This window comes from Salvia miltiorrhiza, chromosome 4 (genome assembly GCF_028751815.1).
Source record: "Salvia miltiorrhiza cultivar Shanhuang (shh) chromosome 4, IMPLAD_Smil_shh, whole genome shotgun sequence".
In the NCBI taxonomy this organism is placed as follows: domain Eukaryota; kingdom Viridiplantae; phylum Streptophyta; class Magnoliopsida; order Lamiales; family Lamiaceae; genus Salvia; species Salvia miltiorrhiza.
This window is the reverse complement of record NC_080390.1, coordinates 25446083-25473460: the sequence shown is the minus strand read 5'-3', so window position 1 is coordinate 25473460 and position 27378 is coordinate 25446083. Positions and strand designations below refer to the sequence as shown.

At 41.4% G+C, this 27378-nt stretch overlaps 1 pseudogene; it reads right to left on the bottom strand.

Annotated features, from left to right (window-relative positions):
• Positions 1 to 9847: 9847 nt before the first annotated feature.
• LOC131023203 (uncharacterized) overlaps positions 9848 to 27378 on the bottom strand; it is a 71165-nt pseudogene continuing 53634 nt past the window's right edge.

Genomic DNA, 27378 nt, shown 5'->3' with positions numbered 1-27378 from the left:
CGTACCTATTCCCATAAAATTAAATGTAATCTGATAATATCTAAAAATAATTAACATATAATTTAATATATATATATATATATATATATATAGAGAGAGAGAGAGAGAGAGAGAGAGAGAAAAGTTAAACAGAGAATGCTAAATATTTAGAGAATAGAGAATTCGTGAAATAAAAATGAACAGATCTACAATTTTTATGAACAGATCAATGTACCGCATGAACATCAATTTGCCCCGGGTTCGAATCCTGTTGGTGGCGAGTTTTTCTCTTTTTTTACTAAATACGTTTGTTCGTTAGTTATGTTAATCTGTTCGTAAAATGTATAGACTTGTTCAAAATGAAATATATAATAATTCTCTGTTTAACTTGACCCTATATATATATATATATATATATATATATATATATATATAGGGTTAGGTTCAATGAAAAAGGCCTAAATGTAAGAAAGAAGAGAGAAGTAATCTCATCCGTTGATCTTATCTAATCTAACGGACATGATTTGTTCACGCCATGTTCAACGAATTTTTTCGTTGAACATTCGTGAACATATACAATATTTTTGGGGGTTCTGGGTTTCGACCCCCCATATGTTCAACGAAAAAATTCGTTGAACATGGCGTGAACAAATCATGTCCGTTAGATTAGATAAGATCAACGGATGAGATTACTTCTCTCTTCTTTATTACATTTAGGCCTTCTTCATTGAACATTGGCCTATATATATATATATATATGTATGTATATATATATATATGTATACATATAAAATATGCGAATACATAAATAGCGGAAAATTTATTGGGATGATATAATAAGGAAACTATCGAAACATATATATAGGGAGAAAAGCTTATAGGTTAGCTTGTATGAGTCAAAGGTCTACTGCATAGACTTAGCTAGGGCTGGTAAACTGGTCGGTTCGTTTTAACCGAACCGATTTACCGGTTAACCGGAACCGATTAAGGGCCATTTCCCTAACCGATAATCGAACCGATTATTGGACCGGTTAACCGATTAACCGGGCCGGACCAGTTAATCGGTTAACCGATCAAACCGATTAATTCACGATTTCTCAATTTGTCCGAATTTAACCAGTTAATTCGGTTAACCGATTTTTATTTAAAAAAAAATTCAAATTTGTAGAATGTGTTCAATAGGATTTGAACTCTTAACCTTTGAAAGAAAGAATAAGGTCTTATCCACTGCACCAACTCATAACTTATTAATGTATTATTTAAATTAAAATATTAAAATATAAATTAATTAATTTAATATAAAATAAACCGGTTAATCGGTTTAACCGGTTAACCGACCGGTTAAACCAATCAACCGATTAGTGATGAACACACTAACCGATAACCGAACCGAACCGGTAAAAACTGGTTATCGGTTAACCGAAAACCGGTTTTTTCGGTTCAGTTACGGTTAAAACCGATTAACCAGAACCGTTTTACCACCCCTAGACTTAGCTGATCAAACACTTGATTTTATGGCATGAGAGACACGTGGAATTAAAGGTAAGAGTAAGCTATGCTATCTCTAAATTGCACATGTGTATACTTGACAAATAAAAAAATAAAGAAAATGAAAATAGTAGTATAATTAACTTTCTCTTAGTTCATTAAGTAACTAATACATATACATGTATTTATATATATATCGAACTAGACTTTGTCTAATGCATGTACATCTCATGCATTTTCTTTTTATAAGTTACATATAAGTATATATTATTATTATTATTATTATTATTATTATTATTATTATTATTATTATTATTTTTACTATTATTATTATTATTATTATTATTATTATTATTATTATTATTATTATTATTATTATTATTATTTAATTAGGAGCACGACTAGACTAATAAAAATCAAATAAATAAAATATTTTTCAAGTATTTTATAAATTAATAGTTCAATAATTTTCAAATAAAATTTGTAAAGAAAATAAATGGTTTTGGCCTGAGACAGTCTGGCTGAATGTGAAAACCGGAGATGACATTTTCATGTGGCAACGGCAATGGAATGTCCATGGCATGCGATCCGGACTGGTAATTCAGAATTATTTTCGGGTTGCGACGAAATTGTACCTGAGCCTGTATGAGAACCGTGTGCAGCTGAGGACTAGTCTCACGTTTTCCAAGCATGACCACGAAACTATAGGTGACATCCGTAGCAAGATCTTCACTAAAACCAGACTAGTGGTCGCCACAAAGACCAGAGAGATCCAGTTACTTTAGGTTTGCGCCATGTGGAGGAGATCCACATTGGTATGGATCAAACCTGCGGTTTTAGACATATCACTTCTGATCTGAACCAAGGTGCGACTGATCCTCGTACACAGTTTTCTCGCACTCTTGGTATCCTGATTGATTAAGTGTGTGTCACTTTCCTGACTACTGTTATTGAATAAGTGAAGAATTTTATATTTGACACAGATAATTGTTATCTTATATTTCATCACTGAATTTTAGATGTTGCCATAGCCAAGTTTACTATAGTCTTTATATGTCTTTAGAACATAACAGAATTTTATATCTTGCCACTGCTCACTATGAATTTTAGATGTTGCTGCAGCCAAGTTTACTACATATTATATAAAATAGCTCTAACAAAAATAGTAGCATTAAAATGAAGATGAAATTATTTTATAGTTGGAGCCTTATCAAATGAATGATCAAGATTTTGACAAAACCTTTTTATCTAATGAACACAATTATCTCTTTAAAGTTTTCACCAAAATACCTAGATATTTTTCTTTCAAATTTTCTATTAGTGTGCAAAGAGTTTTTGGAACTTTTAATTATATATTTTTTATAGATCAGTATTTCACAATATATTTTTTGAGACATTAATTAGTTGCAAATCACGAACTATTAGTGAATTTTGGTATTTTTCCAATTCTATAAAGTTGTAATGCTAATAGATAAACTTTAGTCAATTTCGAAATTTGTCATGAATTTTAATTTCACTCAAATAAAAAATGATATGGCAAAATTAAAGTTGATATAATAAACACACATTATATTAATAAATGGACAAATAAATTTGATCAAATTCAACCAACAAACAATTAAAATTTCAGACCAAAATAATAAATGATGTTCCCCCAAAAAAATAGAATTAATTTACAATTGTAGTTTAAGTGGATTTTTTTTATCATTCTGCTATTATATAGATAAAATGAACTTTCAAATTCTAACACTATGAATAGGGTGAGAAAATTTAAAAATAATATTTTCAAATTCATAATTATTATAATATCCTATATAGAATAAGTTAATTTAATTACACAAATTATATTAGAATCGTATACATCGAATTTGACTACCCTATTTTAATATATACCCATACGTATGCGAATATCTGCACTTGTAAGATACATGCCAGTTTTATATTTAAATTAATTACCTTTAAATAAAGAAATATGCAATTATCTACACAAATTATTAAAATTAAAATTGAAAATCTATTAATTGATACTAAATTAAGTTGATTAATTGATTTAAATATAGCATGTATTTGATTAATTGATTAATTGATTTGTCCTTTTTCTGTATTTCATTTGTTTGCGGAGGATCTTGATTCTGCATTTTCTGAAATTGTGAATTCATATGGAATTTGCTCATACCAAAGAGGGGATGAATTGCTTATATATTGGGAATGGGAACAGATCAAGATTTATTTATGTTTGCGTCAGTTTAGTGCATTTTTAGAGGAAATGGGACCTTACGATGTGGTTACTGTGTTCAGTAAATATTGAGATTATTGTTCATAATTTTTTTTTGAGATTATTCAATGAAAATTATGTTATTTTCATAAAAACTTATGTTCATAAAAAAAATTATGAGATTATTGCGTAAATATTGTTCTCTTCAATGAAAAATTTGTTATGTTCATAAAAAAATTGAGATTATTCATTACATAATATATTTCTGAATAAGATAATTGATATTTGATTGAGAATCATAAAAATATTTAACATCAAATTTTTTCGAATAAGCTTGCTAAACTTAGGAAAATCCAAATAAAATATTAGAATGAAAAATATAATTGATATTTGATTGAGAATCATAAAAATATTTAACATCAAAAATTTTCGAATAAACTTAATAAACTTACGACGAAGATCCAAACAGCATACTAAATTCAAAATAAAATAAATTAATTTAACTGCAAACTAAATAAAATTCAATCATTATATAATACGAATACATGTGTTTATGTCGATCACGGAATGAATGTTTCAATAGACGAAATTTTAAATATTTCTTTTCGTGGTTATCAAATCGTAATAGTGGATAAACTTCAATCATTACAAATTGTCTGATGTAATATAAAAGGAAAAAATAATAAAAAAATCTGTAATACCCCGTTTCCTCGAGCTAAGTTTAGAATAATTTTGAACTTAGATTTAAGATGATTCCTCTGCCGGGTGATTCCTCTGGCGAGTGATTCCTCTGCCGAGTGATTCCTCTGCCGGGTGATTCCTCTAGCGAGTGATTCCTCTGGCGAGTGATTCCTCTGCCGGGTGATTCCTCTGGCGAGTGATTCCTCTGCCGGGTTGTTCGCAATTTTATTTACACGCCGCAAGTGTACGGGTGCAATTGTATATAGTGGCAAACAAGGTCGAATCCACAGGGACTAAGGGTTATCAATGCCTACTCTTAATTACTTTACTCTATCTGGAAAAACGAATTTTAAAGGTTTGATTTTGGAAAACAAACTTAAATTAAAATAAAGAAACACTGAAAAGAAATCAAGCTGTGAAAATGCGAAGTAACAGAAGAAAGAGAGTTTCCCAAGGCAAAGGTTTCAACAGATTCTCCTGACTAACACGTTTGATTCAATTAATGAGATAATTCCTAAGGCAATCTCAAAGTTAATTCATACCCACTCCCGTGGCATACAAATCGTTGATTACATGCAAGGTTACCATCCCTGGATCACACTTCTAACATGTAACTCCTAAAAGTTCCTAGGATTAAAGCCTTCACAATTATTAATTCCCTTTAGAATTAAAATAAATGTGTTCTATGTTCTCAGTTCAGGTAATAATTATCATCTCCCGATCTCAAATTAAAACCTATGATTATGCTAAATTGGTGATCAAGCAATAAAGCAAACAGTTATAACAAGAACATAGAAAGGAATAAACATCTCAATTAATTAAATCAACAGTCAGAAATTTGAATCATGTTTAGCCACACATAGACATATGACTAACAATCACAATCTCAATAAAACTAATGAACATTAAACAATGAAAAACCGTAGAGAAGTCGATGATCTTCAGTCTTGCTCTTGCTCCGTGTCTCACAGCTCTCAGGAAAAATCAGAAAATGATAAAAGGTGTTTGGAGTAACCTAAAGGATGGTATTTATATGCCCTAGGTCGTCTAACTCGAAAATACTCCAAAAATCGCATTTAAGGTGAAAAAGCGGAAAAGTGGGCAGACTCGGCGCCTCGCGCGGGCGTCGTCGCGCGGCTGCATGGCTGGGCCGCGCGAGCTCGCGCGGCCTCCTCGCGCGGCGCGCGCCTGGACCGCGCGGTCTTCCAGCGAGTTCTGCAACGTCGCGCGGCTGTGGCATGCGGCCGCATGCCCGGACCGCGCGACTTCCCGGCGCCGTCCTCGCGCACGGCCGCGTGTCCTCCGACACACGGACTTCCCGGCGCCCATTCTTGCTCATCCGATGCCCGATTTTAGCCCCGTTCGTGCCTATGGACTCGTCACTTCGCGTACTCCACTACGCTTCATCCAAATCTTCACAAATCGAGTCCAATAACCTATAAAAACAACACGAGCACGGACGAGTAGTCTATTCCACACAAATTTAACATTTCAAACCAAAGACACTCAAGAACTCGATGAAAACACCCAAAAACTATGACTAACGACAAAGAAGATGAAAAATGCATGTAGAACAACCCCCCAAACTTAAACCATTGTCCGTCCTCGGACAAAACAAAGATGAACCACAGATGAATCGACAAGAGCGCAGAGAAAAGTGGATAACCTTGTGGCTTCAGATTTATCAACGAAAACAACAACATGCACTTGTGTCTCCTATCATCAAGACATGACACTCATGACAAACTTCAAATTATGGTCTCAATGACTCGCAATCCTTACCAAAAAGATAAAGAATATACGAACTCTCAACTCTCGAGTGTATCAATCAAAAAGGACGTGTACACGCTCAGTTCAAGCTAAACATGTACTCATCCATAAGCTTGTCAATCGTCTCACCTCTCCACCACTAAATGTGTTCTCCTATAACCAAGATCAAAAAGGTCTTTATTGAGGGTTGTAATGTAGGCTCTTTGGTAAGGTAGGATATGTTTGACTAAGTGACTCAAAGATGCAAATCAAAGTAACATCATCACCAACCTTATAGCATTCTTGCTCAATTCTATCTCCACCTTTCACAAAACCAAATTTTTCAATATACCACAACACAACAATTATCTCCCATGACAATATGACCTTCTAATGTATCCTATGTACCCATTTTTTTTTTCAATTTTCTCACTTTTTTTTTTCTTTTCTTTTCTTTTCTCCTTTTTTTTTTTCTTTTTTTTTCTTTTTTTTTAGACTTGTAGGATACTAGGATTTTTCCAATCAAAGACAAAGTTCATAAATCATGATCTCACACCTCCACAAACCAAATATCCTATAGCAACAAACTCCAAGTTCCCACCCACGGCTAAACCAAATAAAAATGGATAATAAAAGCTCAAAGGGGCGAAACTAGGATCATATAGAGTAAAAGGACAAGTATGGGATATATGGGCTAGCAAAGATGGCCTTCTATCATCTCACAGTTATTAAGCACACTCTGTGACCTCGAGGGAGAAACCAAGACAAGTTCTAGCGAGAAACAAGCATGCTTGAACAATCACTCAAGAAACAGAAATAAGACTGTGGAAAATAGTGACAGTCAAGGCTCAAATCTCACAGCTTATAACATTGATTGCGAACACATAGAGACCACGTTTATCATTTATCAATCATGCTCAATCTCAACAATGTCAACACAAACACATGCAGTTTTACCATTTCAAAACAGAAATCATCATAGGCCAGTCATCCAACTAATCCATGCACATCTCATCTTTTCACCAAGGCATCAACACAGAGCGACAAACAAAAACAAAACTGACAACTTCTCAACAAAGCAACGACTCTAACCAAAGCAAACAAGACTCAAAACAACTAACACAAACTAAAAAAAAAAAGCAAAGCAATAAAGATAGAGTGCCCACACAACCACATCCCCCCAAACTTATTCTCCACAAGGAAGAATAAGTTTGAAAAGGAAGTGTAGGGCACGGAGTCGAACTCACCGGGGCCGGCGGGTCCTGAGGGTCCTGCGGCGGTCCTGGGAAGGCTCGCTGCCAATCATTCATCAACCTCATATACGCCGCATGTTGGCGCATATACTCCTCATGTTGCCGTAGACGGGCAGCGCGCTCAGCTTCAAATTGGGCATCAAAGTAGCCCTGTTGCTACCTCTGGAATGCAGCGAATTGAGTGTCCACATGGCCGTACATGTTGGTTTGCAGGTTTTGGAAACCTGCATCCATGTGGCCGTACATGTGTTGCTGCATCGTGGCAAAACCGGCATCCATGTGGCCGTAGAGCCGCTGCTTCATGGCATTGAAATCGTATCCAACGGGCGGCGGTGGAGGTGCATGGTGGTGGGGAAAGTAGGATGAAGTCCCCGCCTCAGACTCTTGGGGCAAGTCGCCCCCTGCTTCATAAGCTGCTTCCTCCTCTGCAGCTTCATCTCTTGCCGCTGCCCGTCCTGCCTGTGCTGCCGGTGCGCGCTGGAGTATGAGGTTGAGGTGCTTCGGGGTGTTCAGCAGCCAGTTCGAATGATCTGCCACATCCAGCACAGTGGTCAAGTGCGGGTTGGGCAATGGAAAGTATAGCTTTGGCTTCAAGACCCAGTATAAGTTCCGACCACCCGTGATGTGTCCCGCTGCTTTTAGCACTTTTAAATCCACCAAGATTTCTTCAGAAACCGCGGTCTCCGTGATCTCAAGTTCCAAGTCGAGAGCAAGGGCGGTGACAAATCCTCCAATGCCAATGGAGGCGGTCGGGGAGGTGAGCTGACTGTGAAATTGATATAGCAACTGAGGGGCTAAATCAATCTTGTCACCTGTGAGCATACAGTTCAAATGTAGCAATTCGTCAGAACGTAGGTTGCCCACATTTTCCCGAGCGAAGTAGTTGTAGGCCATCACCCGCTGTAGGTATCTGAATACCGGGTTTCTTAATGCTTTGGCCTTTGCACGGCCAGTGACAAAGTGCTTGGAGTCCTCAAGAGTTAAATCAGCCATGGTGGCCCATAACGTCTGCGGTTGAAAACCGACAACACCATAGATCCCGCTCCGCGGACTTTCAAGAACGTCATTGAAATTGTTACAGGTCAGCTCGTAGTCCGTGTTGAGCAAGCGGAAGTGGCACTCCGTGGGAATGGTTCGATCATATTTGATCTTCAACGTTGACAGGAACTCGATCGTGAGAATCCGATAAGTGCGCCAATTCCCTGTGAAAACCTGTCGAAGTCCTGCGCGATCGACCATAGCCCAAACATCATCCTGGATGCCCAACTTCTCCACAGTGGTTGGATAGATGTACTTTGTGGGCTTGACCGGGATGTGGATGAGCTTCTCCCAGTTCTTCAGTGAAGCATCATCAGGGAGTTCCATACCGAAGTGGGCCGGTGAGAACTCCGAAACCGGTGGCGCCGCACGATTGGTTCTGGATGACGACCCAATAAGCTTGCCCTTTCCCTTGGCGGCCCGGGTTGCTTTCCCTTTTGGTGGCATGCTGGGAATACTGCAAAACCCAAACATGCTGCATTATAAACTATCCCCCAAACTTAAATTACACACACAAGAAGAATAAAATCAAGGCACATCAAGCCACCACCCAACACACCAAAACAATTCAAAGGCCAAACTCATGCGTTGCTTATGCTTAAAATATGTAGCATGTGATTAAGAACATAAGCTAGAACAATATAGAGCATAGGAAGAAGGCCAAAGAACATCATCCCCCACATCATAGCATAGGAACCAAATCCACACCAAGAGCTCAAATTGACCAACAATAAAGTTTACCCATGATAAATAAGACATTCCTAAGCAGTAATACGTCCAAATACAAGCATATAATCAAGAGAAATCAAGAGAAAACGAGAAATCCCCAATTAAAGCCCTAGTTTGGAACTAAGAAAATAAATCATGGAATAAAACAAAACAATCGGTCAAAAGCTAGCAAATCATGCCAAGAATTGAAAAACATAAGTAATTTGGGCAAGAAAAACATACCTTGGATGGATTGGATGGAAGAAAATAAGAGAGAAATATGAATTGGGGTGTTAGTGTGTGAAAAGTGGGTGTTGTGTGTGTTAAAATCGTGAAAAGAGGGATAAAAGGGGTTAAAAACCGAATAGGGCGGGTTCTGGCGCGGGTCGCAGCCGGGTCCGGGTCGCGCGGCCGCATGGCTGGCCCGCGCGATCTCGCGCGGGCTCCTCGCGCGGCCGCGCCCCTGGACCGCGTGAGCTTCCCAGATCAGCTGACTTCCTCGCGCGGGCTCGACGCGCGGGCGCACGCCTGGGCCGCGCGGTCTGGGCATTTGACTCCTCCAAAAACATATTTTTTTTCTCTTTTTTTTGGTTTATACCTGCAAAAACACAGCAAACAACAAAAACGAACAAAAGTAAAACGAAACTAAAGTACTAAAACTAAGGAAAAACTCACAAACTTTGGGTTGCCTCCCAATAAGCGCTATTTTAACGTCGATAGCTCGACGCTTCATGACTCAACAATCATGAAGATCAATGACGTCCACCGTGTGGACTTGATCCGGGCTATAGTAAGCCTTCACTCGCTGCCCATTCACTCGAAACGGCTCATCTCCTTCTTTGCTCAACTCAATCGTTCCATTAGGAAAAACTTGGGAGATGGTGAACGGTCCCGACCACTTCGACTTCAATTTTCCCGGAAACAGACGAAGACGGGAATTGAATAAAAGAACTTGATCTCCTGCGGCTAACTCTCGCTTGAGGATCATCTTGTCATGAAACCTCTTCGTCCTCTCCTTATAAATGCTAGAGTTTTCAAAGGCTTGATCACGAAACTCCTCCAAAGCACTCAAGTGAAGCATCCTCTCTTTTCCAGCCGAATGAAAGTCCAAATTCAACTTCTTCACCGCCCAAAAAGCTTTGTGGGCAAACTCCACCGGCAAGTGACACGACTTTCCAAATACCAATTGATATGGAGACATACCTAAAGGAGTTTTGTATGCCGTGCGATACGCCCAAAGAGCGTCATCTAGCAATATTGCCCAATCCTTGCGACCTCCATTCACAGTCTTTTCCAGAACTTGCTTAATCTCACGGTTGGCTAGCTCGGTTTGTCCATTTGCTTGAGGATGATATGCCGTAGTGACACGATGCTTTACTCCATTCCTCTTCAACAAGCTCTCCAACCATCGATTGCAGAAATGTGATCCCCCATCACTTACTAAGGCTCGCGGCGCTCCATATCTCGACAAGATGTATTTCTGCAGAAATTTCATCACCACCTTTGAATCATTCTTGGCGGTGGGAATGGCCTCGACCCATCTCGACACATACTCTACGGCCAAAAGGATGTATTGGTTCCCATAGGATGAAGGGAACGGACCCATAAAGTCGATCCCCCACACGTCGAATAACTCAACCTCCACCACGCTAGTCAAAGGCATCTCATGCCTCTTAGAAATACCACCCATACGTTGGCAACGATCACAACGAGACACGAAAGCGTGGGCATCCTTAAAGATGGAGGGCCAATAGAAACCACTTTGTAGGACTTTGAAGGCGGTTCTATTGGCTCCAAAATGGCCTCCACTCGGTGATGAATGACATTGAGTGAGGATCGGTCCCCACTCCTCTTCTGGCACACAACGGCGAATCACCATGTCAGCGCATCGTCGGTAAAGAAATGGTTTCTCCCACATGTAGATCTTCACATCATGATAGAATTTCTTCTTCTTATAAGTACTCAAATCCTTGGGTGGAGGATATTTGGCGGCCAGGAAATTCACATAGTCGGCATACCATGGTATAGGCGAGCTCACTTGCAAAATCTGCTCATCCGGGAATGTCTCCTTGATTGGAACTTGAAGTTCCTCTCCTTCCACCGGATTCTCTAGGCGAGAGAGATGATCGGCAACCACATTCTCACAACCACGACGATCCCGAATCTCTATATCGAACTCTTGCAGCAGCAGGATCCACCGAATGAGTCGTGGCTTGGCATCCTTCTTATCAAAGAGGAAGCGGATGGCTGCGTGATCGGTGTAAACAATTGATTTCGTCCCGATCAAGTATGCACGGAACTTGTCAAAAGCGTACACAACTGCAAGCATCTCCTTCTCGGTCACTGTGTAGTTCGCCTGAGCTTTATCCAAAGTCCGGCTGGCATAATAAATGACATGAAAAATCTTGTCCCTCTTCTGACCCAACGCAGCTCCAATAGCAATATCACTGGCATCACACATCAACTCGAATGGCTGCGTCCAATCCGGAACAATCAAAACAGGAGCTGTGACCAAGGCTTTCTTCAAAGTCTCAAACGCAGCTATGCAAGCATCATCAAAACAGAACTTGACATCTTTCTCCAACAGCTGACTCAACGGCTTAGCAACCTTTGAGAAGTCCTTGATGAAGCGGCGGTAAAATCCGGCATGACCCAAAAAACTGCGCACAGCTCTATCATTGGTTGGTGGCGGGAGCTTCTCTATGGCAACAATCTTGGCTCGATCAACCTCCAAACCTGCAGCTGAAACTTTGTGGCCAAGAACAATGCCCTCTCGCACCATAAAATGACACTTCTCCCAATTAAGCACCAAGTTAGTTTCCTCACAACGAGCAAGCACAACAGATAAATTCTCTAGACAATGATCAAAAGAACTACCAAACACAGAGAAATCATCCATGAAAACTTCCATCACACTCTCAATCAGATCATGGAAAATAGCCATCATGCATCTTTGGAACGTAGCAGAAGCATTACACAAACCAAAAGACATGCGACGATAAGCAAAAATCCCATATGGGCAAGTAAAAGCAGTCTTGTCTTGGTCTTCCGGGGCAATCATAATTTGATTGTACCCAGAATAACCATCAAGAAAACAGTAAAACTCATACCCAGCCAATCTATCAAGCATCTGATCAATAAAGGGGAGGGGAAAGTGGTCTTTCCTAGTAGCAGCATTCAACATGCGATAATCAATGCAGACTCTCCAACCAGTAACCACACGTGTAGCAATCATCTCATCAGACTCACCCTTCACAACAGTCATCCCCCCTTTCTTAGACACCACTTGGGTAGGACTGACCCACTCACTATCAGATATAGCATATATAATCCCAGCATCAAGCAATTTCAACACTTCTTTCCTAACGACTTCTTGCATAATAGGATTTAAGCGCCTTTGAGGTTGTGCTCTAGGCCTAGCATCATCATCAAGCAAAATCCTATGCATGCAGACACTTGGGCTAATCCCTTTCAAATCAGAGATCGACCAACCAATAGCAGACTTATGCTTTCTCAACACACTCAACAAAGAATCCAATTCACAAGAAGTAAGATGAGCTGATACAATTACCGGATACGTCTCACCATCACCTAGGAAAGCATATCTCAAGTGATCCGGCAACGGCTTCAACTCAAGCTTTGGGGCGGTCCCCTTTTCCTCCTCCATCTTTTTCTTCTCCTCCTCGGTGCGCAGCTCCAGAAATCATCCTCTCCTCGGTGCAATCTCTGCAACACTCTCCAATGCACTGCAACACTCAAACAACTCATCAGAAAACAAATGCATATCAAGAGGAAAATCAAAATCAGTAGAGAAGAAAAAATGAGAGATGCAAGCCTCAAGAGGGTCGCCGAGACCCTTCCATGAAGATGGTGTGTCACAGGAATCAACTAGGCTCAACAACTTGCACTCCTCCATGTCAATATCTTTCTTCTCATCATAAAACTTCAAAGCTCGATATATGGAGAAGGTATGGCTCTCATCATTGACTCTCAAAGTGAGCTCCCCATTAGCCACATCTATCAAGGCGCTTCCTGTGGCCAAGAACGGTCTCCTTAGGATCAACGGGATGGTCTTGTCCTCCTCAAAATCCAGCACCACAAAGTCAGCTGGGAATATGAACTCATTGACCTTCACCAACACGTCTTCCACTATCCCCCGTGGGTACGTCACCGACCTATCTGCCATCTGCAACGCGATCGACGTCGGCTTCATCTCTCCAATAGCCAACCGCTGGAAAATAGATAAGGGCATGAGATTAATGCTTGCCCCCAAATCGCAAAGTGCCTTCCCAAACTGCTGGCCTCCAATGATGCAGGAAATAGTGAAGCTGCCTGGATCTTTAAGCTTGGCTGGGAGCTTCTTCTGCAAGATCGCACTACACTCCTCATTGAGGTTCACCGTCTCGAACTCTCCCAACCTCTTCTTTCTAGAGATGATGTCCTTCAAGAACTTTGCATACTGTGGCATCTCCTGCAGCGCCTCCACCAATAGAAGATTGATGTGCAACTTCTTGAAGATCTCTAAAAACTTGGAGAACTGCTGCTTTACCCTTTCTTTCTGATGGCGCTGAGGGAACGGCAAAGTCACTGTTGCTGGCGAAGTAGTCTTCTGCTTTTCATTCTTCTTTTTGCCAGAAACCTCAACGGTGACCTCCTCAGCTTCTTTCTCATCAACCGGCGACACGATCTCGTCCTCAGGCATCTTGGGTCCCTCATAAGTAGTCCCACTCCTCAAATTGATTGCCTTGCAATGCTCCTTGGGATTAACAGTTGTATTGCTCGAAAACTGACCTTGTTGGTGTAGATTTGTAAAAGCATTGGCCAGTTGACCCAATTGGGTCTCGAACATCTTCATCTGGGTCCCCACAGCTGCAGCATTGGACTCCAACTTTTCCATCCTCTCATCGGACTTGGCCACGAACTTCATTAGCAACTCCTCAAGATTCGGCTTCTTCTCTTCATTTATCACTCCGTTGGTAACCGAGAAGCCTGGTGGAGGTTGAATTGCATTATTGGGATTCCCATATGACAAATTCGGGTGTGAGCGACCTCCTTGCTAATATTGTTGTCCTCTATTGTAGCCACTCTGCTGCCCACGCTGGAAATTCCCGAAGTTCCTCCCATGAATGAAGTTGGCGTCTTCTACGCCTGTCAGATCCTCCACAGCTGGTTCAGGATTTCCCATAGACATTGCTGAAATTTTTGAGCTCAGCTCTGCCAGCTGAGTCGAGATCACTGCCAAAGGATCTGAGCTAGATGCTGCAGCAACTTTCTTCAGCTGCACCCTCTCGGACGGCCATTGGTAGCTGGTAGCTGCCATACTTTCTATGATCTCCATCGCGTCCGCACTTCCCTTCTTGAGTATGGAGCCTCCAGCTGCTGTGTCCATGAACATCCTCGTGCGCTCTCCGCAAGCATTGTAGAACATGACGACTAGAGTCCCTTCATCAAAGCCGTGGGACGGGCACTTCCTCAATTTCTCTTGATATCGTTCCCATGTTTCTGCTAATGATTCACCTTCAAACTGCTGAAACTGAACGATGTCCATCTTCAGCTTCAAAGTGAGACCAGGAGGGTGAAACTTTCGCAGAAACAGGTGTGCCAACTCTTCCCATGCTGGATTGGCACCCAATTGCAGAGTATGGTACCATGACTTGACCTTATCCCGTAGTGAAATGGGAAATATACGAAGGCGAATGATATCATCTGCTACGCCGTTCATCTTTATAGTACTGCATAACTCCAGAAATTGTCTCAAATGCACATTCGGATCCTCTATGGCACTACCTCCATATTGGTTCTGTTGTACCATGGTAATCAGCCCAGTCCTTAGCTCGAAATTATTTGCATTGACTCTGGGCGGCTCTTGGTACTGGTACAGTGGAGTAAATGCCTCATCAATAGGCGGCTGTTTCTGCTCAGCAGCATTTTTCTGAGCATCCAACACCGCCTGCAACTGCTCTCTCAATGCACGGACTTCTTCCGCAGTGGCCATCGTCTTGAGTGTGGCTTTAGTTTTCTGGCGGAGTGAAGCTTCAAGTTCCGGATCAAAATCTACTAGAGGTAAATTTTTAGATCTTGTGTTCATAAACCACCTAAACAATCCACCAGTTTCAAATTAGAACCACAAGAAAGAAGTAAAGAACTTAAATAAATAACAGAAATAAAAATCCAGAGTAGTATTAAACAATTAACAGAATAGTACTGATAAAAATCAGTCCCCGACAACGGCGCCAAAAACTTGTTCGCAATTTTATTTACACGCCGCAAGTGTACGGGTGCAATTGTATATAGTGGCAAACAAGGTCGAATCCACAGGGACTAATGGTTATCAATGCCTACTCTTAATTACTTTACTCTATCTGGAAAAACGAATTTTAAAGGTTTTATTTTGGAAAACAAACTTAAATTAAAATAAAGAAACACTGAAAAGAAATCAAGCTGTGAAAATGCGAAGTAACAGAAGAAAGAAAGTTTCCCAAGGCAAAGGTTTCAACAGATTCTCCTGACTAACACGTTTGATTCAATTAATGAGATAATTCCTAAGGCAATCTCAAAGTTAATTCATACCCACTCCCGTGGCATACAAATCGTTGATTACATGCAAGGTTACCATCCCTGGATCACACTTCTAACATGTAACTCCTAAAAGTTCCTAGGATTAAAGCCTTCACAATTATTAATTCCCTTTAGAATTAAAATAAATGTGTTCTATGTTCTCACTTCAGGTAATAATTATCATCTCCCGATCTCAAATTAAAACCTATGATTATGCTAAATTGGTGATCAAGCAATAAAGCAAACAGTTATAACAAGAACATAGAAAGGAATAAACATCTCAATTAATTAAATCAACAGTCAGATATTTGAATCATGTTTACTCCCTAAACCCTGGGAAAAAGGGATTTAGCCACACATAGACATATGACTAACAATCACAATCTCAATAAAACTAATGAACATTAAACAATGAAAAACCATAGAGAAGTCGATGATCTTCAGTCTTGCTCTTGCTCCGTGTCTCACAGCTCTCAGGAAAAATCAGAAAATGATAAAAGGTGTTTGGAGTAAGCTAAAGGATGGTATTTATATGCCCTAAGTCGTCTAACTCGAAAATACTCCAAAAATCGCATTTTAGGTGAAAAAGCAGAAAAGTTGGGCAGACTCGGTGCCTCGCGCGGGCGTCGTCGCGCGGTCGCATGGCTGGGCCGCGCGAGCTCGCGCGGCCTCCTCGCGCTACCGCGCGCCTGGACCGCGCGGTCTTCCAGCGAGTTCTGCAACGTCGCGCGGCCGTGGCATGCGGCCGCATGCCCGGACCGCGCGACTTCCCGGCGCCGTCTTCGCGCACGGCCGCGTGTCCTCCGACACATGGACTTCCCGGCGCCCGTTCTTGCTCATCCGATGCCCGATTTTAGCCCCGTTCGTGCCTATGGACTCGTCACTTCGCGTACTCCACTACGCTTCATCCAAATCTTCACAAATTGAGTCCAATAACCTGTAAAAACAACACGAGCACGGACGAGTAGTCTATTCCACACAAATTTAACATTTCAAACCAAAGACACTCAAGAACTCGATGAAAACACCCAAAAACTATGACTAAACGCGACAAAGGAGATAAAAAATGCATGTAGAACACGGGTGATTCCTCTGATGCGTGATTCCTCTGACGAGTGATTCCTCTGCCGGGTGATTCCTCTGGCGAGAGTGATTCCTCTGGCGAGAGTGATTCCTCTGGCGAGTATGATTCCTCTGGCGAGAGTGATTCCTCTGGCGAAAGCCATCTCGCTGCTCCCTGTGATTCCCCTGGTATCACCATTCCTCTACTCTGACAGAGAAATCACCATTCCTCTGCTCTAGTGCGGAACTAACTTTAGAGAGAGAGGAGTCAAAGCAAGTGGATAAACATAGTTAACGGATAAGATATTTTGTGCAAGTGGATAATTAAGCATGTATTATTTATCCAATACTTGATGGCTAAGTAAATGGGGTTAAATAAAACAACACCTTTCTCTTTCATCCCTCATAACAGATGTCTTTTTCCTCTCTCTTCTCTCTCTCCTCTCTCGACTGTCATCACCCAACACCATTGATGAGATTACTCCACCCTTCTCGGCACATTCATTATCCCTTCTGTAAGAAGTTAAACCATCAACTCCTCATTCAAGCAACAACAAGAACGAATCTCAACCGAAACCTCTTAAGGTTCCCTCTTGAGCCCTTATCTCATTTACTCAACTGTAAATTCAAGCATATCAATGGTGTCATTCCAGTAAACCAACATACCAGTATAAGTTTTTGCAAGTGCATACACTCTGTTCGTATATAATTTTACAAGCATGACATGAAATTGCATTTTTATTTTGCAATAAAAGTATTTATAATTTAATTGGTTTTATTTATAATTCCAATTACTAAAGAAAGATGAGTAAGAATATTGTTGGTGTTCTTAACTCAGGAGAAACGTTTTCAATTATTTATTCTTTAAATTTTGAAAACCCGGCTAAGTGAATCATAGAATGTTAAGCACTTCACCACGACTTAAGATTAGATTCAAGGAGACCTATTGAGAATAGATTTCCTGTAGGCTTTGAACGTCAGGAGGATTAGCACTGCTTTTCCGATTCAGAGATAACGTTAAACGACAGGCTTTGCCTATACAGGTGGGCTTATTTTCCAAATGTATGATTGAGCTAATGAGCTTAAATGTTTCGTGAAATGTAAACTGTTTATCCAATAAATATTTTTGTGCACTCTGCTCTGTTTAAGACTCGCCACAACGAATCAATTGAGGTTCTCTTATAGCCTAACACGTTATTTGAGAATTGTGTACACCGTTAGCTGACTTGGTGGGTTGATCTCCATTCAGGCACTAACTAAGAGGCGTTATAAGGATGCTTGCTGGATGTGTTCCGAAGCATAGAATGTAAGGGCCTGCCTGGGTATCGTCCCGAGGTCAAAAGTAAACTTGTCTGGGTTACGCCCTCAGTTCAAGTAAATGGGAGAAGTGGATCCGTCGGTGGCTAAAAGGTCCGGAATCAAAGTGAGTAACATAAATGAGTGTGACAACTGCGCGCAAATTAAGTATATATATATAAAATGAAATGTTTTAACATGCTTAGAAGTTCTTTCACTTTAAAAACCTTCTAAGTCATGTCAAGTATGATTGGATAAACTGCCCTTCAGATTATGAAATGTTTCAAAAGTTGCAGCCCACTAAGTACATTAGTACTTAGCCCAAATATTTTCAAATGTTTTTCAGGTTGATGCTGGTGTTGACGGGGAGAGCTGAGGTTAGGGTTCAACTCCGTGTTTTAACTTCCGCTGTAGTACTAGCCTTTATTTGTCTTTCGTTTCCTTGACTCAAGACATTATGTTATGACTCTAAATGATATCTTTTGATAAGCTTAGACTCTTGACTCTTAAGTATTTTGATTAATAAATGTTGGTTATCCGAGGCATGAAACTAAACTTGTGATCCTGAAGTTGTAATGTTTGTCGATGGATTAGTATCGTTTGGATATCTGTCTCTCTTCATCCAAAGGGGCGAAGCCCGATTTAACAACCCATTATTCATATTTTACAAGGTTTTTCCCTTGTTCATTTCAATGATTTAGTTGCACCTCAGTTATACTTATTCCTTCAGAAATTGGGGCGTGACAGAGTGGTATCAGAGCATAAGTTTTCTTTCATGTCTCTGATAACCAAAAGCTTCTAATGTTGAGTCTAGATTAGTACCTCTAGACTTCTAAGCAAGTTGTTGAACCTCAGCTCGCCGTCACACTGCCGCAAGTAAGGTACGTTTTAAAAGTTTCAAAGTTATTAAATATTTTGAGAGCTTTCAAGAAGTGCGCGCTTACAATGAATGATGCTATATGAATTGCCAATCGCTTTCATATTGTTATTTTGAGTCTTCGACTCATATAACCAAGTTAATATCGTGTTAGGGACTACCCGAACCCTTAACGAATCAATGATAAATGGTCGAGTTAGATTCCTTGAATCTTTCCGGCAAAAGCAAAGTTTTTAAAGAATGGGACATTTATTGTCCACGTGTTTTAAAGGTTTCAAAAGAAACAAACAAATGAATGAATGAATGAATGAATGAAGTTTATGTTATCGTTTTAGGTTCAATGCCTATACGATCAGAATGTTGGGTCCTCTTACAAACTGTTTGAGTACCACCCAAGAATACCTTGGGAATGTTAGTCGTGATAGCTCCGCTTGATCGATTTAAGTAAGGACTGGTATGATAGAGACGTTAAATATAGATACGTTATAACGTAGAAGCAATGAGATGAGATTAAGAATTCACTTAAGTACTCCACCAAAATAGATCAGTTTCCACATAAAGTAGGCCTTTCACAGGGTTATACTATAGAAGCGATATACCTTGTGTATATCTATGTAGGTATGCATGTGGAATGAGTCTCACTGTTGTGTTCTTTTCGTCCGTAATTCAGAATGGAAGATGCGCCAAGAGGACGCGGTAGGGGATGAGGACGTGGTCGCGGACGTTGACACACACCCGTCGTGCGGTGCGGACAAAATACCTGTGTATGCCCAGTACAGATAGTACACGCTCCTACGTCTCACAACAAGAACTTAGTCTTAGCGGTAAGTGTAGGGTCGAATCCCACAGGGAGTGAGGAACCACGTTGTTCTCCAACGACAAACTGAGGTGTCACAATTCTCAATCTGTATACTCTGCACAAGAAATAAACAAGATCAATAATAACAAGGGGGTGAGGTTATTTGGTTAGGTCATAACTGTTGTTAACATTCGTTTCGGTCATAGGCATATTGATGATCCGTCCATGATCCTTATAAACCCAAGGCGTGGCCCAAAGACATTGGGGCGTTTCAAGGGTTTATAATTCACATTTAGGATGGTTGATCCCATTGTGGTCACTTGGTCCGAAGGTCACACAATCCCCAGTCACAAGGCAGTGCTTCACTTCTCCTTAAATGGTAGTCATACCCGTTACTCACCAAGTATGGCCCTCATCAACCTTCTCTCCCGAGGTCCCCAACTCTGCGCTTTGAGTGACACATGCCTCCTGGACACAACCATTTTCGGCTTTGTCAGCCGACCAGTCATAGACATGCTACGGCGCCAAGATTACTTTCCTCGTTTGATAACCATGGCTTTATGCCTCGTCACAGTTGATGGATAGTCTCTAGAGAAGCCCAAGACCGAGGAAGGACAGTGTATCCCATCAATCCTTTCCCCACCTTCTGGATCTACAACGCCTTTTGTTGACGCTGCTCAGCTACTCGGTCTTGGGTATACCGATCATTGTATCTTGGTACACCCTGGCCTTTGCTTGACACGGACAGCGTTTTACCGAATGGAGATCAACCGTTAGGCCCCTACTGCCCATGGTTTCGAACAGATCCTTTCGGAACCATGAGATTCAACCGAAGGAACAAATGCCTCACGAATGTTTTACATGTTAACAACAATTATTTCCACCCCTAAAACCTCACCTAAAGAATTACTCACACATAACAGAATTCATAAATGCAAAATAGATTAAACGCATGATGGAGCAAAAGGAAATACTGGAATAGATAAATAATACCTAGGCTTCAAGCCTTCGATCTTGTTCAAATGCAACACACAACGGAAATAAAGAGAATAGTACTAAAACGTAAATTGTTTGGATGCCACACACGGCAAATTAAAGTAATAGCTAAGTAAAAACAAAAGTTCAAGTGCCAAGCGTCTTTGCACGCTGCACACCATTAGTCTTTTATACTGCCGAATGGTTGAGGTCTAACCCTAGCTACGCCAGCTCCAAATCTTCGTCGGGATCTTCTTTCCTTAATTAGCTCAATCTTTGATTGATCCGATTGAAGATGGCTTCCAGCTTCAAGCTTAGTCAACCTTTCCCATTCTTCCGATCCTTCCAGTTTCTTCTTTCATCTTCCACGTGCTTCTTTGAAATCTCCGAGATTGACTTTCCTTTCGTGGCTCTAGCTGTCTGCTTCTTGTGGTAACGGTCAGATGGATTGCTCTCTTCGGTGTGGTTCATACCAGGTGGGTTGCTCCAGGTTCCCATGCCCCAAGTTAAATTGGAGAGGTACTTGTTGGCCGAAGCTCCATGCTGGTAAACATGACTTAGCAATCTGGGCTCGGTAATGCCCATTCTGACCGCATTTCCTCCGTTTCCGCTCCACTGACCTTCCTTCCTCCACAACTTTGTTTTTCCCCCGGACAGACCTGTACCGACACAAATAAAGAGAAAAATAGGGCCAAATGGCCCAAAAGTCGAAGACGCATCACACCTACACACTTAAAGCATACTTGCCCTCAAGTATGTAGGCGGATTCACAGAAGACACGGACGAAAAGGTTGAAAGAAAAGAAATAAAACTAAGAGACACGAAACTTGCATAGATTTCAGGATCAGATCATACCAACATGCATCATTCAGTTTAGTCAAACCACAAACACGAGTAATGATCATACATAAAGCGTGATGGTAGTCTTTCTTCTCGCTCAAGCACCGTGCTAAGTGTTTACACTCATAATTTGCTGTGCCAGTTCTTCTAAGAGTTTGATTGAAGACTACGAGTTAAGCACACTAGTCTGACTCATCAGAGGGTCTTTGTTGGGTTGTAATGGGGTATACGGAGCTAAGGTGAGGTAAATATGGTTCAGTGGCTAATTTCAGTATCACCCTTACTCAATATACACGTTCAGTACAGCTACAACCAACCCTTTATTCCCCCGTTTTCAATGGGGCTCATCTTTTCTTTGATTCTTTTGTGGGCAATAATTTTCATTCATCAGACAATTTTTTTTGTGCCCAGATTTTCTTTCTTTCCTATAATTCCTTGTTCACCATTTTATTCACTTCATAAATTCTTTCTCCTAGATATAGCAATAGCAAGGCTCAAGAAAGAATGATTTCGGCTTAAATTGGCATACAAGGGATTCTTTTCATATTAAACACAAAGAGAAATCTGGGGCCCTAAATCAAAGAATCGTGCCCAAATCACACAAGTCATGTACTAGTAAAATGAGTCTTCAAACAAAGTCTAGATTTCCTAGTCACAGCAAATTCTCACCAGAAACATGCATTTTTCAATTTGGCCCTGATCTCACCGGTGGGTTACTCTCAGTGACCTCACAACTACCATCATGCATTTCATACTCAATCCACCAATTCATACCAAGACTGAAATCAGCATGCACAATCTTCCACCATCAAACAATGCAAGTAGACTCGACTCAAACACAGATTAAACAGACGCCAAAACAAGAAAAACAAAAAGATAAAATAAAACCTAATCTACGAGTTCAGGGGAAAGGTACTTAGTCGTTTCGGTCGGAGGACCTTGCCTCCGCATCCAGCCGGTCCATGATTGCTTTGAAGCCAGCATCCATAGCCTCCCTCAGGGTTGTGATCTCCGCGCTCAGCATCAGCAGCTCGTCCTTCACTTCCTTCATCTCTGCCAACAACATCATGCTCTCGTTGCTGATAAGGCGGGGTGCATCTTGCTCTAGTGGCCTCCTCGGTACTGGCCCAGCTGCTGCTCCCTCAGGATACACCAAACGGTATCTCCCGCCTTCATCTGCTTCGACCACCCTCCATCGCACGAACCTGCCTATGTCCAGAAAGCGACTTTCAGCCAGAGCTGCGTCGTCCGGGTTCTCTGTGTCGAACTTAATGAGCTTTTCTGCCAAAATGGTCACCAGTGGGTAGAGTGAAAGGAACTTGTTGGTATGGGTTACCCCATACTGAAACTGAAGTGCCACGGTGAACCCGAAGTTCACCTTTTTCCTCTCCATCATGCACCACAACAGGAAGACTTCCTGTTGGGTGACCACATTGGAACCTTCGAGCCGGCCGTAGATGTTGTAGGCCAGCCACCTGTGGCAGATCTGTAGGGCGGGGTCCCGAATCTCGTTCGACTTGCTGATATTTTTGACATACTTGCTTCCGGTAGACAACAGTGACCAGTAATGGTCAATCTGACTTCTCCACTCCGGTGTGGCTATGGTTTCTGCCTGCTTGTACTCCTCGTCGCAGACTTCTGTGGTTTCAATCACCCCCAGGTGGATATTCAGCTCATTGATCGAGAGCGGGAATATCCTACCTTGCATCTGGAAGCGCAAGGTACCTGGGGTCTCAATTGTGTAGTTTCCTTTGGGCTTAAACTCAACAGTGCCCATGAACTCCTCCGTTAACTTCTGGTATGCCTTGGGATTCCACTCCAGCACCTTCTTCCAACCAATGCCCTCAAAATAACCCTCTACTTTCTCCTTGATCCCCAAGTCCTCCAAAGCTTCGGTAACTAGAAAATACCAAGGGGTAATTTCTCTGTTTTGTAGGACGGCATACCTCGGGCTGTCTCTCGGTATGACCGCTCCTGAAGCAGTGGGGCGTATCAGCCCCTTTTGCTTTGTAAGTTTCGGCTTTGTGGTAGTGGCTGTATGATGCGACGCGCGTGCCCGTTGCCCGGCGCGCGGTATCAAAAATATTTTGTGTATGCCCTAGACGGACAGTACACGCTCCTATTGCTTGCAACCAAAGAATAGTCTTAGCAGCAAGTATAGGGTCGATCCCACGGAGAGTGATGAACTACTTTACTCTTCGGGTGCACAAATTGAGTTATCACGATCTTAACCTGTTTATCTGCACAAGTAAACTTAAACAAAGATCAAATATAACAAGGGGTAAGGTTTACGGTTAGGTCATAACTGTTGTCAACATTTATTTCGGTCATAGGCATACTGATGATCCGTCCATGATCCATATAAACTCAAGGCGTGGCCCAAAGACATTGGGGCGTTTCAAGAGGCTATACTTCACACTTAGGATGGCTGAGTCCATTGTAGTCACTTGGTCCGAAGGTCACACAATCCCCGGTCACAAGGCAGTACTTCACTCCTCCTTAGATAGTAGTCATACCCGTTACTCACCAAGTATGACCCTCACCAACCTTCTCTCCCGAGGTCCCCAACTCCGCACTTTGAGTGACACATGCCTCCTGGACACAACCATTTCCGGCTTTGTCAGCCGACCAGTCATAGACATGCTACGGCGCCGAGATTGCTTTCCTCGTTTGATAACCATGGCTTTATGCCTCGTCACAGTTGATGGATAGTCTCTAGAGAAGCCCAAGACTGAGGAAGGACAGTGTATCCCATCAATCCTTTCCTCACCTTCCTGATCTACAACGCCTTTTGTTGACGCTGCTCAGCTACTCGGTCGTGGGTATACCGGTTGTCACGCCCTGGTATGCCCTGGCCTTTGCTTAACACGAACATCGTTTTACCGAACGGAGATCACCCGTTAGGCCCCTACTGTCCATGGTTTGGCACAAATCCGTCTGGAACCACGAGACTCAACCGAAAGAACAAATGCCTCACAAATGTTTACATATTGACAACAATTATTTCCACCCCTTAAACCTCACCAAGGGAACTACTCACGCATATTGAAAAACGTAAATGCAAAATAAAATAAACACATGAATGAAAGGAAATTCGAAATACTTGATATAAAAATACCTAAGGCAACAACCTTGGCTTTGTTCGTCACAACGGAATTGAAATACGAAAAGCAAATAAAGTGTTTGGTACGAAAAATGTAAAAGAACTAAAAGTAAATTATTTTCTTGGTGAACTAACTAAAATCTAAGTCTAGAAGAGCACTAAAAATTCGTCTATGAGTTGTGAAAACTGAATGTAAAACTCCTAAAACTACCAAACTGCCCTCTGCCAGCCACACATGCTGAGGTTTATATAGCAATTCGGTAAACCCTAGTCGGCAGACCAAATCTGGCAGATTATTTCCTTCCATATTTAGCTTGATCCTTGATTTGATTTGATAGCTAATGGATCTCCAGCGGATTTGGGGTTGATTCCACATTATTCCAGATCCTTCCATTGCTAGAATTCGCCAGAATCTTCCATGCAATCTCCTCCACACGTCTTTCCATATATAGCTCCAGCTGTTGACTGCTGTTGATGGGAATGGTCATACTAGCTTCTTTCTTCGGTTAGCCTCATACCAGGTGGTACACTTCGAACGTTCCCGCGCCTCGAATTGTTCTGAGGGGTACTTCGCCGAGCTCTCTTCCTGGTTCATATATAGCCCATCTGTGTTGACTGCGACTATTGTTATGGCCTTACCAACTGCTTCCTTCGGTTAGCCTCCCACCAGGTGGTACACTTCGGAGATTACCGCGCCTCGAATGGTTCTGAGGGGTACTTCGCCGAGCTCTCTTCCTGGTAAGTTTCACTTCTGGAAGCTTGGATAGTTTTAGTCCGGTAATGCCCATTCTGACCATATTTCGTGCATATGCCCTTTTCCGAGGTTCATCCTCTTGAATACCTGTTTTCTCCCCAAGACGACTCAAACAAAACAAAAGAAAGAGAAAAATAGGGCCAAATGGCCCAAAAGTCGAAGACGCATCACACCTACACACTTAAACCATACTTGCCTCAAGTATGCAGATGGATTCACAAAAGACACTGACGAAAAGAGAAGAAAGAAAAGAAATAAAGACTCAAGACACGAAACTGCACAGTTATCAGTTCAGATCAAACATGCATGCATCATCCGTAATGTCATACCGCAAACCATTGAGCAGAAAAATCACATGTAGAGATAGCAGTTTCTCTCACACACTCAAGTGTATGGTTAAGTGTATACTCTCATACTATGCTGCATTAGGTCACCTGTAGGCTTGATCATGGATTCATAGCAAGTGTTCAAATTTGTATAATTCATCAAAGGGTCTTTTAAAGGTTGTAGTGGGGCATACGGAGTGGAGGTAAGGATTTCTGGATAAGTAGTTTAAAACTTGGTTCCAGTCATACCGACCTATCTTATTCAGTACTGACACACCCACTTCATCTTCTCCCTTTATTTTTGGCACGAAATAATTTAACTTCTTCAATTCAAGCAAATTTATTATTTCATTTTTGTGCCCAGACCTTCCTTTCTCAAGTTATGATTTTTCACTTAGAGCAATAAGCTTCCCTTTATCTTTTGCATAGTGTGGAAGTCACACCTTTTCATCCATTTCAATTCAAGGGTTTACAAAAGAGATAATTCGGCTCAAAGTGGTTTAGCAAAGGTTTATCATTTAAAGCTCAAGGAAATAATTCTGGGGCTCTAGATTGAAGAAATTGCCCTAATCATGTAAATTATACCAACTAGCTCAAATCTATTAACAAGTTCTAGGGTTACCAAGCAGCATAGTCACACAGAAAATAAATGCAATTTTGGCTCAGATCTCACAGGTGGGAGTATTCAGTATGCTCTCTACTGCTATCATGTGATCATGCTCATCATACCAACAAACCAGTCAAACCAAATAGCATGCATGAATCACCAATACCAACAACATGTGCAGACAGACTCTAACTCAAGACTCAAAAGAAAAACAAAGACTACACTAAGGAGAGAAAACTTATTCATGGAGTGTGAGGACTCGGTGGAATGCATCCCAAATGTCCAACGAAATTTCCTTGACATCAGTATGGCGTTGAGATCATGTGTAGCAGCTATGGAGTGGTGGAGAGTGGGCGAATGAATTTCCCGATCCTTCAAAATGCAAAGGTCTTGCCAGTCGGGCAGACCCTGACCAATCATACTGTTGATGCGGTAATCCCTTGACCACCCTTCATGTCTCCACCGATCCCACCTACACACTTTGCTTCGCAAAGTGGGTTTTGATCTTCAATGCATAGGGTCCAGCTCAACTCTTCTGCATGGTTAGTCCTCCAAGAAACACAAAACACAAGGAAAATAAAAAAAAAACATGAAACTAAAGCAGTAATGGTCATACCAGCGACCTTATTCTGGGTTGCCTCCCAGTCAGCGCTCTTGTTTATTGTCTCGAGCTCGACGTTGTCCATTCCCTCATGCAACATAGGGTTTTACGAGAAAACTTTTCTCCATCATCGGTATGCCTGGATCAAAGACTTGCCTTCCAATTTCCTTGCTTACTCCAGCACTACCGTATGCCTTGCTCCATTCCTCATGGTCTTGTTGCATCTTTGGTTCAACTTCATCTTCAGATCGAGATGGTCCAACCTTGTTTCCTGGGGTTTCCTGGCTGAGTTCCTCCAAAAAATATGATTCCAGCCACTCTTCATGTTTGGCAGCATTAGTAAGATCTTTCAGCAACTCCTTCTCCGGTATGACCGCCACCACAGATTCTGACTTTCCAGCCTTTTCCATTCTTGCCTTCTTCTCCAAATGGCTGGCATTTTGAGTTAGTGGCCGTTTTTGATTATTTG